Source organism: Balaenoptera physalus (genome assembly GCF_965194825.1).
Source record: "Balaenoptera physalus genome assembly, chromosome: X".
Lineage (NCBI taxonomy): Eukaryota > Metazoa > Chordata > Mammalia > Artiodactyla > Balaenopteridae > Balaenoptera > Balaenoptera physalus.
The window spans coordinates 22,653,676-22,677,003 of record NC_138903.1 but is presented as its reverse complement, the minus strand read 5'-3'; positions in this window follow the sequence as shown (position 1 = coordinate 22,677,003).

Sequence of the window (23,328 nt, the reverse complement as noted above, 5' to 3'; positions counted from 1 at the left end):
AATCACTGTGAGGGAGTAGAAAAGAGACAGCAAAAGGAGGAAAACTAATAAAAGGTGTGTTAATAAGTGGTTTCTGCTATGGGTATCTGCATCGATAGTGTCTGCTATATTACCTCTGTGCCTTCTCAAAGGGAAACAAGAAAAGGTGTTTACCTTTTGAGGAGAAATTTTTAAAAAAAGCTCAAAGATGCTCTGGTCTCATTCTTCTAAACTTCAGATCCATCTACTTCAGGAACTTTAGGTTCCTCTACTGCATGACCAGGTCTTTGACGCTCTCCACCGTGACTCCCTGTTTTACACATGTGCACTTCATCATTTACATTAATGAAGAAAAATTAGGCCATGAGACCTTCTAATCTGCTATGCCATATGGAGTACATACAGCTAAGTAATGTAAATTGCAGATTCTCCACCGTAAAGTTAAATGTATGGTAAACGTTAGATATTCATAGAAGTTAAGACCAAATGCTTAATTCTCAAATACTACCTTAGAACACTATTTCCCCCCGTAAAATATGCATGCAATGAATAGGAAACAAAACTGCCCTGAAAAGGAAGTACTGGCCCCACCTGCTAGATGAGTGCTCAAAACTCAATTTCATGCTGTAGCAAAATTCAAGTTTCTCTATTTCATGGACGTGTGAGGAGAGTTGAAATTGTAAATGTTAAAATTGCTAATGCCAAGTGTCTCCGTTAGCTTTTCTTGTATAACAAATCACTCCTAACTCATGAAATATAACAATAGGCATTCATTTCTTGCTCATACACTTGTGTGATCAGCTGTGAATTCTGATGATCTAGACTGGACTCAGGGGACTTCCCTGGTGGCGCAGTGGTTAAGAATCCGCCTGCCAATGCAGGGGACATGGGTTCGATCCCTGGTCTGAGAAGATCCCACATGCCACAGAGCAACTAACCCCGTGCGCCACAACTACTGAGCCTGTGCTCTAGAGCCCGCGAGCCACAACTACTGAGCCCGTGTGCCACAACTACTGAAGCCTGTGCACCCTACAGCCTGTGCTCCGCAACAAGAGAAGCCACCGCAATGAGAAGCCCGTGCACTACAACTAAAGAAAGCCCGCGCGCAGCAACGAAGACTCAACACAGCCAAAGATAAAGAAGTAAATAAAATAAAATAAAAAATTAAAATTAAAAATTGGGTTATAGACCGGACTCAGGCTTAATTCTAAGCTGCACGTTGGGTTCAAGTCTGTTTCACATGAGTAGCATCTTCCTTGGACCAGAGAGCTAGCTGGAGCATGTATATTTCACAGTAGAGGCACAGACACAATAGGGCAAGCCCAACTGCACTGGTACATTTCAAGCGTCTACTCACATCGCATTCACCAGCATCCCATTGGCCACAGCAAGTCACATGGTCAAGCCCAATATCAGTGGGAATAGAGTGGTATGCAATCTTCCCATGAAGATGGAAAGGAAAAGTATGATTATTTGCTGAATAATATAATCTACCACACAAAGAGTAGTCTCATGTTCAATTCTTCCTAGGAATAGAAACATCAAAGCAAGCCCCCTAATAATGTACCAAAATCAGACTATATTCAATAGTTAGAAGTTCACAGTGGAGTTTTTCCTAGTTTGGTCCATGAATATTTTGTAAACAACATTCAATGCATCTTCACATTTCTATGTTTTATAAACAGTTCAACAAATTAGATGTCAAAGAATCCTAAGGGTGGAAGTTTCCTGATAAGAGGAATCTCATAAAGAAATTATGGTATATTTGGAAACCAGAATGACATTTCTATCCTTTATTTGTTTACCACTTGAACTTTAGCAACTATACGGCAATGCATGAGAAGTCATCTTAGTCATTTTCTTGGCAATTTTCCAGCCTCCTGAAAAATTATAGACCCAACAATAATAGTTCAAGGACTTCATAATTCACCAAAATTGTCTGAACTTCTGGAAAAGCTTTTTTTCTGAAATGCTCAGCACTTATAGCCTATGAAGCTAAAGCCGACCTGCTTTCAGCCTTGAGGTCCTTCTCAATCTGTGGAATTTATGAATAAATCCACTTTTGTTACGATATCTGTTTATGGCAAAGAGATAAAAAGTGATTCTCATTTAGATGCCAACAATAACAGCAGTACTAGCAGCAACAGCTATTCCAATTACAGCTCTGACCAGTGGCTATAAAAGTACCACTTTATACATAAGTCTCATGAAAGTACCCCAGCATGGCAGCATGATTCAAGGAGCTGTTTTTCTCCTTCTGATGTGCATCCTTACATTTTGGGGGAGTTATTTATGTTTCTCTTTTCTCTGATGCTCTTTAGGTTTCTGGTCAGTGATATTTTATCATAGATAGGGAAAAAAACAATACTTAATTAGGTTTTTAAAAGGTTTGACTTTAGCTTTAACCATAGTGATTTTATCACAGCATGGGCAGAGAGAGGAGAGAAGCCAACACAAAGTAGTGAAAAGGAAGTCTCAGCAGGCAAGATGGCAAAGTATTTCAGTGAGAAAATTAGGTTGGACGGGATACACACAAAGCACACTCCAGCAAGCAATCGATAATGTAAAACTTGGTATTTAGAGGGCATCTTTTATTCTAAGAATGCAAAGAAACTTCCAGGCATGAAGTACCCACTCCTAACAACATTCATGTGTGTCAAGAAGCAAGTGCTGATGGGTCAGAGTTGCAAAGGAGAAAACAAGAAAGCTGGGTTATCTGGTCACACTGAAATACTGTCAACCAGGGTCTGTAAAACTAGATCTAGCCATCTATACAACAAGATATATAATGTTAAACTGATAAAATCAGGTGGTCCTAGAATGTCACAGTATGGCAAACAAAAAGGACTGAGAGCACATCAACCAGCAATGGGCTTACACCCTAAAAGCTATGGTTTGGACTCAGAGAAAGCATATATAACGTAGTATTTTCCCAGGGGTGTTGGTTTGATATTTGTGGATACTTGAAAGTCAAAGTAAAAGAGGACTTCATTTCTGGTACTATTTCTGATAGGAAATCCCCCAGAGCACGGGCACACACACACACACACACACACACACAGTCGCCTTGAGAATAATTTTTTTTTTTTGGCCACGCCGTGCGGCTTGCGGGATTTTAGTTCCCCGACTGAGGCAGGAGACAGATGGGCCCCCGGGGCAAATGGTTCCTTGTGGACTGCTACTCCGAGATGGGAATAACAGGACAATTGAGAGAGGAGGCTGGGTCCTGCCCAGATAGAAGATAAGAGACCACATATTCCTCATTCTTGAAGTCAGGAGACCTCCCCGACTACACATGCCCAGAAAGGCTCCTTGGAGGTCAAAAGGGGAGTGAAGCCCACTAATGCTCACTTACCCATAGGCTTCTTCAGTAGAATCCATCTTGGTTAAGAGAGGCATGCACACACAAGGGAAAAGCCTGAGATACACCAAATACGGACTTTGAACCAGGCAAATCAAAATGATTGGCCACTTTGTTATAAAGCAGAAGCTAACACACCATTGTAAGGCAATTATACTTCAATAAAGATGTTTTAAAAAAAAAAAAAAAATGATTGGCCAAAGGAAGCACGGAAGAAATGCCCCATATAAGTGATTTAAACTACCACAAGGGTGCGATTCTCTCTCTGAGCCCGCCTGTGTGTCTATCCACACGTACTCTTTTTTTCTCTTAATAAATACTTTACTTGTTTCGCTACTTTCCGTCTTTGTGGGAATTCTTTTCTGCAGAGCCGCAGGGCCAGGGCCTTGTCACTGACCACCGGTCTAGTGGCTAGGATTCAGTGATCTCACCCCTGCAACCCAACCTCAATAACTGGCCGAGGACCAAAACCCTGCGTCAAGCTGCTGCAGGCCGAGGCCACCCAAGATCACGACCAGGGATTGAACCCGGGCCCCGGCAATGAAAGCGCCAAGTCCTAACCACTGGATCGCCAGGGAATTCCCGGAGAATAAAATATTTAAACATTCAAGATTATAAAGTCTAGAAAGGAATTAAACATCAACACAAAAAGGTGGAAGTAAAACATATAAGCAAGGGTCCTAGCAAAAGTAATGAAATAACCTTATTGCCTACTATAAAAATACTAGCTTTAGTTATTGCAGTATTTAGAATTTTTGATAAGCTCTATGATAAAAACAAACTCTTGATAATTGATTAAAAAACATAAAATGCATTTAATAATGCTATTTCCCATTCTGGTCTTATTATTATAACTTTATACATATTTTAACAACTCTGGGAGTGGGAAATACTTTCCCCTCTACCCATCCAGGTTTTTTGGCAGACACCCCCCACCCCAGAATAAAAGACAGATTAATAGGAGACAGACAAACAGAAGTTTAATTACATGGATACCTCCTGTATACATGGGAGATACCCAGGAAAACTGAGTAATTCGCTGAAATGGCCCTAGCTACCTCTTAAATACCATCTCCAGCCAAACACAAAAGAAGCTGTTGAGGGAGGGGGAGCCAGTTAGGGGAGGTCACTCAGAAAAGCACAGTAAACATGGATAAGGTTGTTATGCAGATCTAAGTCACTGCCGGGTCCAATGATAAGAGTTTCTAGAGATTCAGAGTCATCCTTCTCTTCCTGGTATAGAGAGGGAGAAACCAGTATAAATGGAGATTTTCCTTATAAATGTAAATGTCTCTTACAAAAGGGTAACTTCTACTGGGTTTTCAGAGCTTTTCCTGTGTCTGCAGTTTCTTAAAAAATAATCAGCCTAAAATAATCTTTATGCCAAAGGACATATTTTGGGGTGGCAAATTCTGCTCCCCTTCACATCTAAATAAGTAAATGCTGACTCATCATTCTCCTTTTCCAAAAGCAATAAAACCTCATTTCATCATGATTTATAGTAAATATATAAACTCTTTTAGAAATAATTCCCTTATGTCATTTAAAAGCAAATGACTCCTTACCTTCAGAATATGCAGATTCCACCATTTTTGCTAATGATACAGATTTGATCAACTGATCCCACATAATGTGTTTTGAGGACCACTATTTCATGTATTAATTAAATTTCTTCAGAATTTTTTCTTTCAAAGAACTAATATTATTTACAAAAACTTCCCACTTAACATTTTGTTGTTGAATATTGAGAGCTCAAATGAGAAAAACAGCAATACAAAAGTTATCAGACTTGTTTTTCATGGTTCTAGCATAAAATCCTTATAACCTTTCCAACACAGTGATTTACCCTCTCACTAGCTATAGAAAACCATGGATAAAATCAAACCTAGGAAAAGATTAGATATGCCAACAGAAATATGTGAAGAACCATTTTGTTTTCACCCCTAGGGAAAGGGAAGGATATTGTAGCTATTGTTGGAACTTTCTGTGCTAGGATACACACACACACACACACACACACACACAGAATTTTGAAAAAGAACTTACAATGCTTGGGTGGTGCCCACAGAAGTAGATTAGCAAAACAAAGACACATGGCAATGAATTAATCTAACACCCAACTCTAACACTTTACAGCTATGTTGCCATTACACACTTTTCTACTGTACTAATTCAGACTTCAACTTGACATTGATCTCAAAAATATATGCATATATTCAACACCATCTGCTGCATAAGTACAAGTCAAGGGGAAGGCGCTTGCCACCATGGGATGTTAGTAGCAAAAGCTGATTTTAGGCTAACACTCTTCTAATGGGAAGAGCTAAAGAGCTTGGGTGGCCCAGTTGCCGACCCAGTTATATTTGCCAAAATCCAAATGACACCTCTCCCAAAATATTTTTCCAAAAACAAAATGGTGCGATGCACAGACCTTCACATGAAGTAACCCTGCTATGTTTTATATGTTTAAAATGCTTTCAACTTGAATTAAAAATCAATACAGGTTGTATAAATAGACTTTTCATTTGCTCTTTTTCTGTCAGTAAAGTTCTAAACTAACAAAAACAGGGGATGTTCAATGTACTGAGTATGGAAAGAATTTAACGTTCTGTATATAAATAGCTAAAAAGATACAAGGATTATCAAATGTCATGCTACTGTAAGGGAGCAAAATTTGCCACTCCAAAATGTGTCTCTCTGGCATGAAGATTAGTTCAAGCTGATTATTTTTAAGAAACAGTAGACTGAGGAAGTTTTTCTTGTTACCTCACCCTTAACTGAGTGAAAGAATTTAGATAGAGGTCCTGTTCCTGGAATAGAGCTATCACCAGAGCTATCTGCCAAGAATATGAGCTACGTGTGGTGGGGGAACTAGGCAGCACCTAAAAATCAGAGTCCACTCTGTGTCCCACTGTCTCTGCTGGGCCCAGCAAGCATTTGTTTACCAAACATTTGCTTTTCCATGTCCATGTGTCTTCCTCCCCTTTGAAATCCCAAACCACTACCCCCAACATCCTCTTTTGCCTTTAGCTGAAGATGGTATTTAAGGTGAGGGCTTCAGCCATCTGGGGGAGTTACTCAGTTCTCAGGTTTTTCTCACATGTATACATGTTATTAAACTTTTGTTTGACTTTCTCCTGTTAATCTGTCTCATGTCAAATTAATTCTTACACCAGCCAGAACCTCAAAGGGTAAAGGGAAATTTTTCCTTCCCAACACTTCCAAACAAACATTAGAAGCACCAAGCTTTCCAGAAAACTCTTACTCATCCTTACTAACCAACCAACTTCTTCACTTCCTAACCCTAGATCAAGAGAGGCTTGAGATCTCTCCTAGTCGGGATGTAAGGCGGGGGTTACAGGCAGGTCGCAAATGTACAACAATTATGCATTTCAGGCTGGCCATCTCTGGGAGAAGAAAACAAAACACTGGATCATGATGATTCAGAATCATTTAATGCACTGTTTTGACAGACTTCAAATTCCTTTTTTTAATATATAAATTTATTTATTTATTTATTTTTGGCTGTGTTGGGTCTTCGTTGCTGTGCGCGGGCTTTTCTCTAGTTGTGGTGAGTGGGGGCTACTCTTCGTTGCGGTGCACAGGCTTCTCATTGTTGTGGCTTCTCTTGTTGCAGAGCACAGGCTCTAGGCACGCAGGCTTCAGTAGTTGTGGCACATGGGCTCAGTAGTTGTGGCTTGCGGGCTCTAGAGCTCAGGTTCAGTAGTTGTGGCGCACGGGCTTAGTAGCTCACGGCATGTGGGATCTTCCCAGGCCAGGGCTTGAACCCGTGTCCCTTGCATTGGCAGGCAGATTCTTAACCACTGCGCCACCAGGGAAGCCCTCAAGTTCTTAAAGTAAAAGAAAACCTCTTAATAATAAAGCAGAAACAAAGACAACTAAGCAACAAAGAATATAATGGAAGATATTTTGACACGTTCCCCAAACAATACACTTTTAGTAAATTTGTAAACTAGAGCAAATATATTTATGAGGTGAGGAGAGGAAACAACAGAGATATTTTCAAGAATAAATTGCTTTACAATCATGCCAAGCAGCACATTTCCAATATTAGCACTAAGACTTAAATATAAGTAAAAACAAAACAAAATGAGGGGACTTCCCTGGTGGTCCAGTGGTTGAGAATCCACCTTCCAATGCAGGGGACGTGGGTTTGATCCCTGGTCAGGGAACTAAGATTCTCACATGCCACGAGGCAACTAAGCCCGTGGCATCGCAACTACTGAGCACTCGAGCCACAACTACAGAGCCCAGTGGCTCTAGAGCCTGCACACTACAACTAGAGAGAAGCCTGTGCAACGCAACAAAAGATCCCGCATTCCGCAAGGAACGTCCCACGGAACTGAGACCCGATGCAGCCAAAAATAAAATAAATTTTTTTTAAAAAATGGAAAAAAAAACTATCAAAAAAAAATGAAACAAAAAGCAACATGAACATAATGGGGTTTGCCCTTATTATAATAGCTATAAATGTTCAATAAACTCAAAAAGGCCCTTAGAAAGAAGAAAACCAGCCATAAATGATGTTTCAAGCCTTTAATTCACTGGTAATATAATGGAAGTTGAAGATAATTAATGCAATTAACCAGCACCCCAGGAAAAGAAACCTTGAGATAGCTGCACCTATAGTTGTGCAACCCCACTTCCCAAAAGCTCCAGGACATTCCAAAATTAAAATTCCCTATCATCAAATGAGGTAACAGATAATGGGTTCTAACTTTTACTTGGAATATCTGACATGCCATGAGATTTAAATAGAGAGTGCTTGGTAGTGTTTTAACTATATGAGGTGCTACACTAATGAAAATATAAAGTAAAAAATAAAATATGAAAAACTTGCAATTCATGGTCTTATCATTCTGTATTCTAATCAATTTTAGAAAATTTTGGTGTGGCATATAGCATTAATCAGCTTTATAAAAGATGCTCGCCCAAAGAAAGGCAATCATGTTAATAAATATCTACTTCAGATGTTTCCTTTTTATCACATTAAGCCAGGTTGAAGGGCTAAGGAGAATGTCCCATTTCTATTTAATTGCTACTAATGGTAAAGTTTGTAAGCATTTGGGTAAATTTTGCTAAAAACATGGCTTGACTTTAAGACCAGCTTAGATTCATCATCTACATGCATAATTCACAAAGGTTATGCAAAAGACTAAAGGAAATGTGTAGTAGTTTGGGGTGAGAAACCGGACATGCAACATATCATTCCCTCTATAAAGGATTTTATAAATCTGCAAACTAGGTTTACTTGTAAAACTTCTAAAGTAAAGTGAAATAGGTCTCAGAGCCAGGGTGAGAAAAAAGGAAGATCAAAGGGTTTGCAAAGAATTTGGAAAAGCATGTAAAAAAGAAACTAGAAGCATCTGTGAACCTCATGGAACACTGGAGTAAGTGGACATTTCGATGGGCTTTTGATTTGTGACAAGCAGAAGTGTAAATGCTGTTTTAGGAATAAAAATATATAAGAAGCAAGGTGATTTCATTCATAGTTGTTGTGTTTGGTTTGGTTTTGGTTTTGTGTTTGCAGAGTGTCCTGTATGGTGTACTTTAAAGTCAAATATAAGTTTGTGCTAATAACAGGTAAATGAGTCTAATTACTCTCATATATATATATATATATATATATATACACACACACACACACACACACACACACACATACATACATATATATAGGGGTGGCAAAGTCTGCTTCCATTCACCATGTTCTGTTATTTCCATGTGTGTGTATGTATGTATGTATGTGTGTGTGTGTATATATATATATATATATATATATATATATATATATATATATATATAAACAGAAACTCTTATCAAAGGAGAAGGGAAGGACTTAAATCTGCATTACAAACTTACCCTTGTTTACTATGCTTTGCCTGAAAACCTCCCATAATTGGCTCCCCTCTCCTCCCCCAATATCTCCTTTTGTTTTAGCTGGAGATGTTATTTAAGGTGGTGGTTCAGGCCATTTTGGGGAGTTACTCAGTTTCCCTGGGTATCTCCCATGTATACAGGAAGTTTACATGTTATTAAACTTGTTTGTTTTTCACCTGTTAATCTGTCTTTTTATCCCAGCCAAGAACATAGAAGGGTAGAGGGAAAATTATTTTTCCTCCCCTACAATAGAAACAATGAGGGAAAACGTACCATGCTATTCAAGTGCAAAATTCTTCGTCAGCCTCCCTGCTTCTTCAGCAGAGGGCACTCTGCAATGAAAAGTGGCTGGAAGCTGAGGGATGCTATCTTCCCACTGCAGTATCCAAGACTACAGTTACAACGTCAGTTAGAAGCAAAAGAACCTTCCGTGGTGGCACAGTGGTTAAGAATCCACCTGCCAATGCAGGCGACACGGGTTCGAGCCCTGGTCCGGGAGGATCCCACATGCCATGGAGCAACTAAACCTGTGCGTCACAACTACTGAGCCTGCGCTCTGGAGCCCGTGAGCCACAACTACTGAGCCTGTGTGCTGCAACTACTGAAGCCCACATGCCTAGAGCCCATGCTCCACAACAAGAGAAGCCACCACAATGAGTAGCCCGGGCAGCACAACAAAGAGTAGCCCCCGCTCACCACAACTAGAGAAAGCCCACGTGCAGTAACGAAGATCCAACGCCACCAAAAATAAATAAAAATTAAAAAAAAAAAAAAGCAGCAGCAAAAGACCAACTTTCCCACCTTAACTCGTCTTATCTTCGTGAAGCTACAAGGGCCGCGGGGTGAATACACACCTATTCAGGATTAGTCTGATGCTCAGCCTCCACCCACTCTGCCTTCTTGATCTGTTCTAAGCATGTATGTGTAGCAAAGGGATCAATCCTAGGAAAGCGGAGAAATTACTACAAATTGCTGAAAATATCAATGTTCTGGCCTGCACACCCCTTATTTAAAAACTGATGGTTTCAGAGGGAAAACCCTACAGAAATTAAACCTTCCTTTCTGCTCCAAAATAACGCTGAAAGTCAGACAGCCCCCTTCCTTCTGCTTTCCCAGCCCCATAATGTGATTATGGTTATCATGTTCCAAGAGCCTTAGTTGCCTGCACAGGTATCACAGGAATGGATAAAACTGTAGAACAGAACAGAAGCACAGCTTAGCAGCTAACAGCATAGACACTGGAGTCGGACCCAGGTTCCGCCACTTAGCTGTGTGTGAGTTGTGTCATCTGGTGCAAGTTACTCAACTTTGCAATGCCCTAGTTCCCTAGTTTTAAATCAGTATGCAGGTATGAGAAATTAAAGGAGATAATGTATGTTCAGTGTTCAGCTTTTGGCACAGTAAACACTCTGCATATTTCCATTAAATCATCATTAATAAGAACAATATTTCTTTGTTGATACCATCTGCTTCTGATTATTTCATTACTTTCTCTTAGAACATATTCACTTGTTTTGATATTTTTAGAATCACAAAAATCATACACTTATGTAAACAACTTAACAGTAAAGGGTCTAAACTAAGGATAAAAGGTCCCACCTCTCTCTGTCCCTATAATCCTACTTTATTGAGATAATATTGCTAAAATATAGCAGTAAAAATTTATAGCTTATCCTTCCATAAATTCTCTCTCTGTATTAGTGTATATGGCATGCATATATATATATATCCATAATATACATCTTTTCTTCAACCTTTTCTTTTCACTTAAAAACTTCTGTCTGACATCCTTCATGTCAGTACCTACAGTGCTACCTTATTCTTTCCAATCTAGTACTCTGTATCCAAGCTGGACCATGATTTGTTTAACCGGTCCTGCATTAATGAACATTCCAGTTGCTTCTGTTTGTATTACAAATAATACTGCAAAGAACAACCTTTCACATAAATTTTTGCATATGTGCGCAAATATATCCACACAACAAATTCCTAACAACGGCAATGCTCGGTCAAAAGTCATGTACTTTTAAAATATGTTTTCTCTATATTGCCAAATGGGCCTATAAACAGCTTGTATCATCTCTCATACTCTCCAACCACTTATGAGAATAACTACACATTCACTTTGCTAACACTCTCAGTGGATTATTATTTGGGAGATACAAGCTATGTCTCAAATTAAAACGCAAAGTCATACAAGAGCAAGGACACTGTCTTTCCTGTCTTATCTATCCTTTTCCCCTAAACACACACAACGCCTGACAGACTGTTTAACCCATAGGAGCCTTCCAGAATGTGTTGATTTAGTAGGCAGTAACACTGGAGAAATGACAGAGGAGAGGGGGTTCTATAGGCTATCTAGGAAAATTCCATACTCAGCATAAGCTTTCTTCCTGTTTTCTCACATCTTCCATCTATCCATGGGAGTATTACTTGCCAACAGTTTCAGAAAACTGTTGTCACAAAAGATATGGTTTATAAGTAAACCTCTTTTTAAAATTCAGAGTTCTAGTGTGCATTTTTTATCTCACTGTAGTGCACTAAGTCTTCAGGTGGTGGCACCTTGGTGGCTTCAGAAGTCTTACCAAGACTAAATTACTCCCCCAAATTTTTAAATGGGGAAATTACTATCAATTAATGCAATTAGGATCAATCTGAAAGCTAGCATGAGGTAGTATTTGAATAGTTCAAACCCCAGTAATTCAGATTTGGCAAAAAGTTAAATGGAGCACCAAAAACAGGCCAGAGAATTGTCTGTGAGTATTATAGAACGTTTCAACAATACTGGGCATAGTACAGTACTGTTCTACCAATTACACGAGGCGGCAGCTAGTGGTTTAAGGAGCTATGGAATTTGGTGACAAGTTGCAGCACTTAAAATGCCAGCTATTAATTTTGTTGTCTATTATTTATTTTAAATATTAGTCATAGAGTGTCGACTGGACTTCAGGCTATTAGAAATCCCCTAGATAGTATAATTTCTGTGAAGGGAAACGTACCTATCAGTTTATCATTTAACGACATTTGTCATTTATGAATGATGGGAAGGGGTGAGATGTTTTGATTCTTATAAGAGCACTTATTTGTGTTCTCCCATTTCCTTCAGGTAGAAAATGCTGCAAGGCATTCTTCTTTGAGGCATATTCATATAGAACCAATGGCATTTAATACACATTAAAACCAAGGAATGGAAATGAACATTTTTGAGCACCTCATATAACCCTGACACCATCCCAGGCTCTGTGTATGTGTTATTTCATTTAACCCTTACCACAGCCTTGACAAGTATGTACTATTAGGTGTGTGTGTGTTTTTACATATATGGAAGTGGACACAGAGAGCCTGAGTAACTTGCTCAGGGTTTCAAAGCTCATTATCTGCCTCCAAAGCTTATGCTCTTCCTACTGTACTGCTTGCTACTTTGTCTGCAGCTGTCAAAACTTCAAGAAAATGTTTTCAGATAAGAGCCTAAGCAAAAAAGAGACAGCATTTTCATCTCTGGGAATTTTTAGCACTGAAATGAGCCAGCTCTCCCAATCAAGAATGAATGGTAAGGAATGATGAATGCAAATGTCCGATTTATAAAGAGAGGAACACTGTACATCGTTAGTCAATTATGGATTGCTTATACTAACAGAAGAGAGTGGACGTGTAGATAATCTGGGAATAGAAGCCTTTTATAAATTATATTTGACTTCAGACTGTATTTTTTCACCTATGAATTATTATAAATAGTAAATTATCACTGCCTTATTATTATAAGATCTTATTTCCTAGACATTAGCTTCCAAAACATTTTGTAAAGGGGAATTTATCCCATGCAGGAGAGACCTGATTCATAGGCATTGGGCCCTGCATTCTCCACTCCAGCCTCTGCTTGGTTTCTCCTAAAATCAGTTCATATGCTCAGGCTGATGTCAAAAACCAGTGAGAGCAAAAATCCTCACATCTCAAAACTAATGTGATTTTAGAAATAGAACACTGCTCCAAAGAAAAAAAATCAAGCTGGAACATAAGCAAAGTAACAACCAGATAAAGAAGGGGCAAAATACAAATCAACAGAAGGAAATGGAAGGGTTGTTGTGTGGCTCAGACGAGATAATGAATAAGAATGGACTTACTAGGTAATGAAATTTAATAATTTGCTATTCAGTTTGTGTTTAAAAAAATAAAACACCAAAACATTAAAGGTAAAGACAAAGAATTCCATGGGGGGACTTCCCTGGTGGCGCAGTGGTTAAGAATCATCCTGCCAATGCAGGCAACACGGGATTGAGCCCTGGTTCAGGAAGGTCCCACGTGCCACAGAGCAACTAAGCCCATGAGCCACAACTACTGAGCCTGCGCTCTACAGCCCGCGTGCCTGGAGCCCATGCTCCACAACAAGAGAGGCCACAGCAATGAGAAGCCCGCACACCACAACGAAGAGTAGCCCCCGCTCACTGCAACTAGAGAAAGCCCGCACGCAGCAATGAAGACCCAATGCAGCCAAAAATAAATAAATAAAATAACTTTAAAAAAAAAAATTCCATGGGAAAAATTTTACACGGAACCACAAAGCAGATAATTGAGGGTTTGACTACATGACTACAAAAACTGGTAGCAAATCAAAGATTTCACAGTCTGATGTACTATACTCAGTTCTCTGACCTGTGCTTCTTAGGAACAGACTCAATTTATGTTCCTCAAGCACTGGAATTACTTTATTCAAAGACAGAATAACAATCCTATATTTAAGTTGCATGGTTTTTCTAAGTTGCCATATTGGCCTCTTAAACTTTTTATTTTTAAATCTGTATATAATAGAAAACTTTAAAAAAGAGAATTTTAAGTATGGATACAAACTTCAGTGCCAATATGAGTAAAGTTAGCAATATTTTCTTCATTCATTCTTTTTTTTTTTTTTAATTTATTTTATTATGGCTGTGTTGGGCCTTCGTTTCTGTGCGAGGGCTTTCTCTAGTTGCGGCAAGTGGGGGCCACTCTTCATCGCGGTGCGCGGGCCTCTCACTATCGTGGCCTCTCTTGTTGGGAGCACAGGCTCCAGACGCGCAGGCTCAGTAGTTGTGGCTCACGGGCCCAGTTGCTCCGCGGCATGTGGGATCTTCCCAGACCAGAGCTCGAACCCGTGTCCCCTGCATTGGCAGGCAGACTCTCAACCACTGCGCCACCAGGGAAGCCCTTCATTCATTCTTAATTTATTCCTTTACAAACAGAATGCTTAACTCAGGTGCTATTAGTTACACAATTTAAATGAAATAATAATTTCATGTGGGCAATTGGCTTTGAAAGAACATATTTGTTGAGTACTTACCATGAACATGGCATTCTAAAAGTACTTTATATCCATGATTTTCTTCAACCCTTAAGACTGCTCCGTGAGGAAAGCATTTTTATCCGCCATTGTAGGAATGAGGAAGCCAAGTCTGGAAGAAGCACCAGGTTCCAGTGATATAACCAGCAAACGGCCACTTGCATTCTCTCTTCTAAACCACGCAGCCTCTTGTTCCTAAGTTCAGGAGAACTGAGAAGCACCAGCTGAGAGTAAGAGATGTGGGTTTCAGCCCCCAGTCTACCACTTCATAGTTGGGGGACCTTTAGGAAGATGAGTCACCTGACTCTTCATTTTCTCATCTGTAAAATGGGAAAAATAATGAATCTAAACTTTAGGGTGGAATGAAAAAGAATACATACATACACACACACACATATATATATATATATGTGTATGTGTGTCTATATATATATATATATGAATCACTGTGCTGTACACCAGAAACTAACACAACATTGTAAATCAACTATACTTCAATTAAAAAAAAATTTTCTTAATCTTAGGGTGGGTGCAAAGGTTAAATGAGTAAGCACTTAGTATATGCCAGTTAGTATTATATTATTAATTTCCAAAAAGAATTATATGTTGTTTATGTATAGTACAAATACAAAAATTATTTAACAAAATGGAGCAGGCGCCATCATAGTAAGGAATAAAGAAACATAGGAACAAGAGGAGTCAATACAGTTGTGTTAATCGAGATATAAGCCTTCCAGAGCCCAAAGCAACGTATCATACCACTCTCTTTCTCCCAGAACAGATCCTACATCAGTTTCTTAGTGAAGACAGGGTTTTCAGGGTGGAGGAATTCAAAGGGGGCATTATGTAGAAGAAACTATGTCAAATAGCTGGGCCCATAAAGTCTCAGCTTTACAGAAAAGTCCTAAGCAGACAGATATCAAAAGTTGTTTCTTGTAGCAGCCCTCAGTGAGAGATAAAGGCCTAACAATAAACTGGAATTCTGAGGCAGTGGCTCAGCACAGGGCTGAGGTAATGTGGCTCAGGTGTTCTGACTCTATGGGTGCTATAGTGGTGGTTCTCAAAGTGCTGCCTGCCAGCATAAGTATCACTTGAGAACTTGTTAAAAATGTAAATCCTATGGCCCCACCCCAGACTTAACTGAGTCAGAAACTTTGAGGGCGAGCCCTGAAATCAGTGTTTTAACAAGCCCTCGAGGTGATTTGGATGTTTGCTCAGGTGTGACTCAAGAGGGGGTAGGCCCTGAAGTATCTCAGAGGAGGGGTAGCGGTGGTAAAATGAATTTGCAGAGCCTGTAATTCTGGCCATCTCCCAAAGACAAAGAAAACTCCCTAAAGGAGGCTCTACCTCTAAGAAATATGGCCACTCATTTTGCCTACCAAGATGTTAGCTGCAAAATACACACCTCTTAAGTTTACCGGTCAAAGGAGCCTGCCAAATGCACTTATGATATTGATCACTTTCTGATTACAATGTTTGCCAACAATAATGATTTTTTATTATAGTTAAAATCAAATCTTTCCTCCCTACTCCGTAAGTGTGGACTGCACATAGTGACTTCTTTCCAAAGAACACAGTATGGAAAGGGGTAGAAAGAGCAACTTTACAATGAAGAAACAAAAATGGTACTTTACCTCTGTGGTCTTCTTCCCAAGAATCCATAACCTTAGTCTATCCGTAAGAAAAACATCAGACAAATCCCAATTAAGGGACATTCTACAAAACACCTGACCAGTATTCCTCAAAACTGTCAAGGTCATCAAAAACAAGGAAAGTCTGTTTTTCCTTGACAACAAAATGTAATGTGGTAGAGGAGACATGACAACAAAACATAATGTGGTATCCTGGGTGGGATCTTGGAACAGAAAAGGATATTAGATTAAAAAAAAAACAAAAAACTAAGGAAATCTGAATAAAGAATGGACTTCAGTTAATACTAATATATGAATACTGGTTCATCCATTGTGAACAATGTACCACACAAACATAAGATGTTACAAAAGGGGAAAGTGGTGTGGAATATATGAGAACCCTTTGTACTATCATAACAATTTTTCTGATATCTAAAACTATTCTAAAATTAAAGTTTATTTTAAAAATTCAGTCTTTCCTCCTGATAATAAGCAGATATCCAAACCATCTGCATGCCAAGTCCTCTCCTTAATAATGAAAATAGATCCATGGGAAAATACATGTTTCAGCCAAAAAAAAAAAAAAGTTCTTTCTACAAATTCAAAAGCAGATCTTATTGTTTTAACAGCTTCCAAACTTCCTAATTTGCATCATTCTTGTCCTAAAAATATTATATGAAAAGACTGTCAAGTTTTCATATTTTTTTTTTAACAAGTATTGCTAACTCCTTTTTTTTTTTTTTTTTATGGCTGTGTTGGGTCTTCATTTCTGTGCGAGGGCTTTCTCTAGTTGTGGCAAGCGGGGGCCACACTTCATCGCGGTGTGCGGGCCTCTCACTATCGCTGCCTCTCTTGTTGCGGAGCACAGGCTCCAGACGCGCAGGCTCAGTAGTTGTGGCTCACGGGCTCTAGAGCGCAGGCTCAGTAGTTGTGGCTCACGGGCCCAGCTGCTCCGCGGCATGTGGGATCTTCCCAGACCAGGGCTCGAACCCGTGTCCCCTGCATTGGCAGGCAGATTCTCAACCACTGCGCCACCAGGGAAGTCCAAGTTTTCATATTTTTTTCTCCATTTCTTCTCCTTAGCTGGACATGAATCTTCATTTTCTATTGGAATGACTTACTGCCTGTTTTCCCACATCTGCTTAAGTGAACAATATTGTAAGCTTCAATTAATTGTATCTTGAATCTGCATATTCAATTCCTTATCCTGGACCCTTGTATTTAATGAACCTAAGTGATTCTATTAAACATGAGGCACTCAGCTTCCCTTTAATTATCTTGAGAACTCTGGAAGAGAATTGGGACCATTTTGTTCCAGCTAACCTTAGACTGAGGTGGAAAGTCATCCTCCAGCTGTTTTTGCTACTTTGTAAAAGGAGCTATAAAAGGAAACAAAACAATCAAGAATTTCACAGTCATTTGGCGAAGTACAATGTGAGTGGGGAATTCTATATAGTTTATTAAATAAGAATAAAAAATAAAAGCCATTTCTGCAGTGCTTTGCTCCAGATTAATTTTTTTTTTTTTTTTTTTGCCTGCACCGCGCAGCTTGTGGGATCTTAGTTTCCCGACCAGAGACCGAACCTGTGCCCTCAGCAACGAAAGTGGGGAGTCTTAACCCCTGGACCACTGGGGAATTCCCCCAAATTAATATATTTTTTAAAAGATCCATAGAAGAAGCGTGTTGTAAAATTATGATAAGAAGCTGATTTAAGGCAGGGAAATACTGCTCTAGGTATAAATTGGAGATTTTTATCACAACATAACTAGTTTAAAAAAAAAAGATAAAGAACCAGCTTTCGGTGATTATCCTGCCACTACAGACAGAACAAGATCTGTCAAAATAAACCAATTGCTTCCTCTTATCCAGGAAAAGACATTAGTAAGATTCAGAAGTTCATGTCTTTATGGAGAGTGGCATAACTTTAGAGTTTTGGTAACTTCTCTGAGTATCTAGATAAGCAGATGAGCAAGTTTTAAAATTTATACTCCAGTGTAAAGACTATCAGACGATTTAGGAGACCTGGCTCTACCACTAATCAGCTGGTAAATTTAGGCAAATCCCTTCAACAAACAGGGGTTTGTTTTCTACTTCATAAAAAAATAATCATCATACATTTGAACAGGAGCTTACAGTTGCCAATAGACTTTTTGTATACTGTATCATTTGGTCCTGACAATAAAGCAATACAATTAACAGGGCAGGGATTATCTTGCTTTCACAGATGAGGAAATTTATGTTTAGAGAATTTATGTCAGTTGAGTTGGGTCACACAGTGAGGAAGTGGAAAGCAGGAACACGACCTCAGGTTTTCTGACTTCAGTTCTCTGCTCTTCACACATCACCACAAAGCTATCTGGAGATGCCTTTCGGCTCTAAAATTCCATTACCCTTTGACTAAAATATGGCTCTGAAATTTCACATTCATAATCTTCTCTCTCCAGCTAAATAAATATGAATGTTCCTACATCTCTACCCCCCAAAAGTCAATATGTTTTTCCAGTTCAAAATGAGAAAAAAGATTGGAGATTTTAAAAGCATAAGAATCAATCATAAATTTAGCATCTTTTATAGATTTAAAAGGCTTTGCCTGCTTTAAAAAAAAAAAAGTGAGGCAATTCTTCAAAGGAGCATAGGGATTCTTAATAAAGCTGCAATCTAATCTGGGACCAATATATTATCACAAAACAACATGAGTCAGAGGGTCCACGAGCTTGTTTTGTTCCTCAGTCTAAACTGTAGTTAGGTGATAAATAACACGTTCTTAAAGAAAGTTTAATGAAGAGCAAATAAGTAGGTGTTTTTTCCATAAATCATGTTTAAAAACTACAGTAGACAATATTCCCCCACTTTTGGCATTTAAAGTGTGAAATGAGAATCTAAGTGATGAAAATTATATTATGAAAAGTGAAAATAAGAAATCTTGGTAAAATTCTGACACTGCCACTTCTCTGTATAATTATCAATTTCACAATTAGTGACTTTAATTTATGTTGAGGGGTAACCTAAAAAAGAATTTTAAATATTACCTCATAAATTACAAAGAGAGGCAGGCTGGCCTTTAAAACACTAGATTTATCTCTATCTCAAAGAGATAGCTACACTCCCATGTTCATTGCACCATCGTTCACAATAGCCAAGATATGGAAACAACTCGTGTCCATGGACAGATAAATGGATAAAGAAAATGAGGTGTATATATGGAATATTATTCATTCTTAAAAAAGAAGGAAGTCCTGCCATTTGCAACAACACAGATGAACCTAGAAGACATAATGCTAAGTGAAATAAGCCAGACAGAAAGACAAGTACTGCATGATCTCACTCATATGTGGGATCTAAAAAGTTGAACTCATAAAAGCAGAAAGTAGAATGGTGGTTGCCAGAGGCTGGTGGGTGAGGGGCTGGGAAATGGGGAGATGTTGGTCAATGGGTACAAACTTTCAGTTATGCGGGATGAATAAACTCTAGAGGTCTAATGTACAGTATAGTGACTATAGTTAATAATATTGTATTGCATACTTGAAATTTGCTAAGAGAATAGATCTTAAGTGTTCTTAACACACACAAAAAAATGGTAACTATGGGGCTTCCCTGGTGGCGCAGTGGTTGAGAATCTGCCTGCCAATGCAGGGGACACGGGTTCGAGCCCTGGTCTGGGAGGATCCCACATGCCGCGGAGCAACTGGGCCCGTGAGCCACAACTACTGAGCCTGCGCGTCTGGAGCCTGTGCCCCGCAACAAGAGAGTCCACGACAGTGAGAGGCCTGCGCACCGCGATGAAGAGTGGCCCCCACTTGCCACAACAAGAGAAAGCCCTCGCACAGAAACGAAGACCGAACACAGCCAAAAATAAATATAAATAAATAAATAAAATTTAAAAAAAAAAAACAAAAAACGGTTAACTATATGAGTTGATGGATATGTTAATTAGCTTGACTGTGGTGATCATTTCACAGTGTACACATACAGCAAAACATCATGTTGTAACCTTAAATATATATAATTTTTATTTGTCAGTAATACCTCATTAAAGCTAGGAAAAATATTAGATTTCTCTTAAAATAGTTACAAATTTGGAAAACCAAAATTATTTCACTAGTCACAGAGAATACACACACACACACACACACACACACACACACACACACAACCACCTTTGTTTTCGAATCCTATTAAAAGTACAGGAGAAAGAGAACAATACAAATAAATCTATATTAGTGCTAGAAAGCTGAGAAAGGTATCATCGGAGGACCAGAGCAGTGAGGAAATCCTGAAAGACATAAAGCAAGTCAAATTGACAGAAAATCTCAACAATGTTGGAGAATTTGTAAACCTGTCAAGACAAAAGGGGGGAAAATGCAGGAAAACGTGAATTTTCTCAGAAGCCTGAAATAATCCCAAAACCAGAGCCATGGGGGGTGGGAAAAGGAAGAGACAATAAGTAAACAGGTGATTACAGGAATAGAAACGAGCTGGACTGATCCCCTAACCACAGAACCATGGCTGTGGCATTTGCTACAGACTCAAAAGCATTCACAACAACTCTACACGTAATACTGGAGTTCTGACAAGTACCCTCAGAATGTCCCTCGTGGTGGGAGAAGGAGGTCAGTGCCTTGAGTCATGTAAGGCCATTATGAGGGAAGGGAAGCCCCCGCACCCAAGAAACAAGCTACCCACACACCCTAAATGAAAGGGCACGCAGCCATATAGCCTCTGCCTCCCCCACTAAGTGCTGGATTCAGAATCCCTATCATCAAAACATTTATTCATTGCCAAGGAAACGGGGATTCTCTCCTAGGATGCAGGAACTATGCTTGAACTAACCAATACTGATCAATCTAGAGCAACATGTGTAAATATGGACAAAACACCAAGAACCCTCATGTATTAGAGGAAAATCAACAAAATGAAGGAAAACTACCAAACTCAACAACCAGAAAAATTAACTTCACAAGAAACAGTGTCAGTCAGTACAGAAAAAAGAAAAAAATGTAAGTTTTTCAGCGAGATTTATATCCATTTAGAAATAACAGGCTTCTCTAAAAAAGGAGTCCCCTGGGTGAAATCTGAAACCAGCCCTGGTACAGGGAGGGCAAGGAGAGACGTAAGAAAGAAGCAGCCACTCCAGATTGGTAGGTGGCAGGTTTAAGCAGCAAGGGAATTACCCAGGAGGCTTGTCTGGGCGCCGCAAGATGACTCAATCTCCACTCCGGCCCGTCAGAATCTTAAAAGTTTATATAGAGGCCTTAACAGGGTTCAGTCACATATTCAGTCCAGATGGTCTCAACACACCTGACTCTCTCAAGGATGTGTCCTTGAAACGGCTCAGGCTACAAGAGCAGAGGGTGGAACGTATATTACAAGGACAGAGGAGGAGAGGAGGAGGGGAGGAGGGGAGGAGCTTCGGATAGCCTGAGTCAACCAGCGATCACATCCTCCCCATCCCCTCTTCCAACAAGAAGCAACCGAGAACTTGAAAATTTTAAATATCATGGCCACTTTTAAAAAGCTCATGGGATGGGCTGAGGTCATAATAAAAAAGCAGGAAAATAAAATCAAGGGATTCTCCCGGAGTACCAGGCAGAAAAATAAAGCTGAAGAGTATGAGAAAAACTAAAAGGCTTAGCGGGTAGATTCAGTGGTTCCATTACACTATTAACAGGGGTTCCAGGGAGAGAGAACAGAGAGAATGGAGTCGAGAGAATAATCCAAGAAATAAGAGAAAATGTTCGCTGACCTGAGCAAAGATGACTCTTCAGGTTGTGAAATCCACCAAGTGTCCTGAAGTGATAGCTGAAGGACATCAACATAGACAAGTACTGGTAGAATTTCTGAACAACAGTAACAGCTTTCTGAGAGGTAAACCAAGTAAGTTATCAAGAAATGAGAATTGGACTGGCATCGTATTTCTTGTCCATAACAGGGGATGCTAAAAGAAAAGGAGAAAAAAAAAGGTGTCAAAGTTCTAGGAATACATTGCTCATGGAAATGTAAATTGATCCAACCTTTATAGGGAGCAACTTGGCAATAACTATGGAGAAATTAAGAACGCACATACGCTTTGACCATGCAGCTGCGTTCCTAGGAATCTATCCTACAGGTAAATTTGCACAGGTACAAAATGATATCCGTAGAAGCATACTGACTGGGCTACCTAGAGTAGACCCCAACCCACCTCAGCAAGTTGTCTTCTCCACCTAATAACCATGCCTATTCCTCTCCCTTTTTAACTTCCTTGATTTCCTCAGAGGTCCAACAGGCTGACTGCAACACTATTTCTTCCCCTCCTACCCAACCCAGGCTCGTATTTTCCTAAACAATTTTACATTTCTGTACATCTACAAGCAAGGTAATGATATATTTTAGTATTTGGGGAGTATTTTTATGTATGTCCAAATAGTCCTCATTGAAAGATAACCAGTGCTACTGGAGAATGCCAAACGGGAAGATTCCAGAAGCCAAGGTGTCTTTTTTCCCTCCAAATTTATGATTTTCTTAAAGAATCTTACAAATAAGATGTTACGGTTCTCCCTAGAAGTGTAAGATATAGCTAGAAGTAGTCCATTCTAAAGGAGAAAAGAGCACAAGTACAAGATGAAAAAAGAGACAAAGGAGAGACTTTGAAAATTAAGTCTACAAACTACAGGTTTGCCTGGAAAGAGTAGGAGGGTCTCCTCTATGAGCTCAGCGTGGGTCTGTTTTAAGCTAATTCAAAATCCTTCCAAATGAGCTTATTAGATTCTAATTTGGTGGCTCAGAACCTAATAAGAATTCAGATCAAACTGTTCTTCTTTCTCAAAGAGACAGCATTGTCAAAGAGCCAAAATTGGAGTGGGTGTTTGGGGAACTGAGTTATACAGCTTTCACATTATGATTCACCTCTCCACCAGCGAACCCTTCCCCCATCTCAACAGCATCGGTCAGACATTTTTATTCAAATTCCTCTCCGCTAAGGGCAATCAGAAACTGAAGAGATGCTCCTACAGAAGTGACCTCCACAAAAATAAAAGTCAATAATGTGGCCAGCTGACACAGAGGATGTCAGGAAGTGCAAAATGATGAGGACAAAGAAAAAGGCAAAACTGTGTAAGGCAGTAGAAAAGGAAATAATCACAGGACAGGATGAAAAATTAGG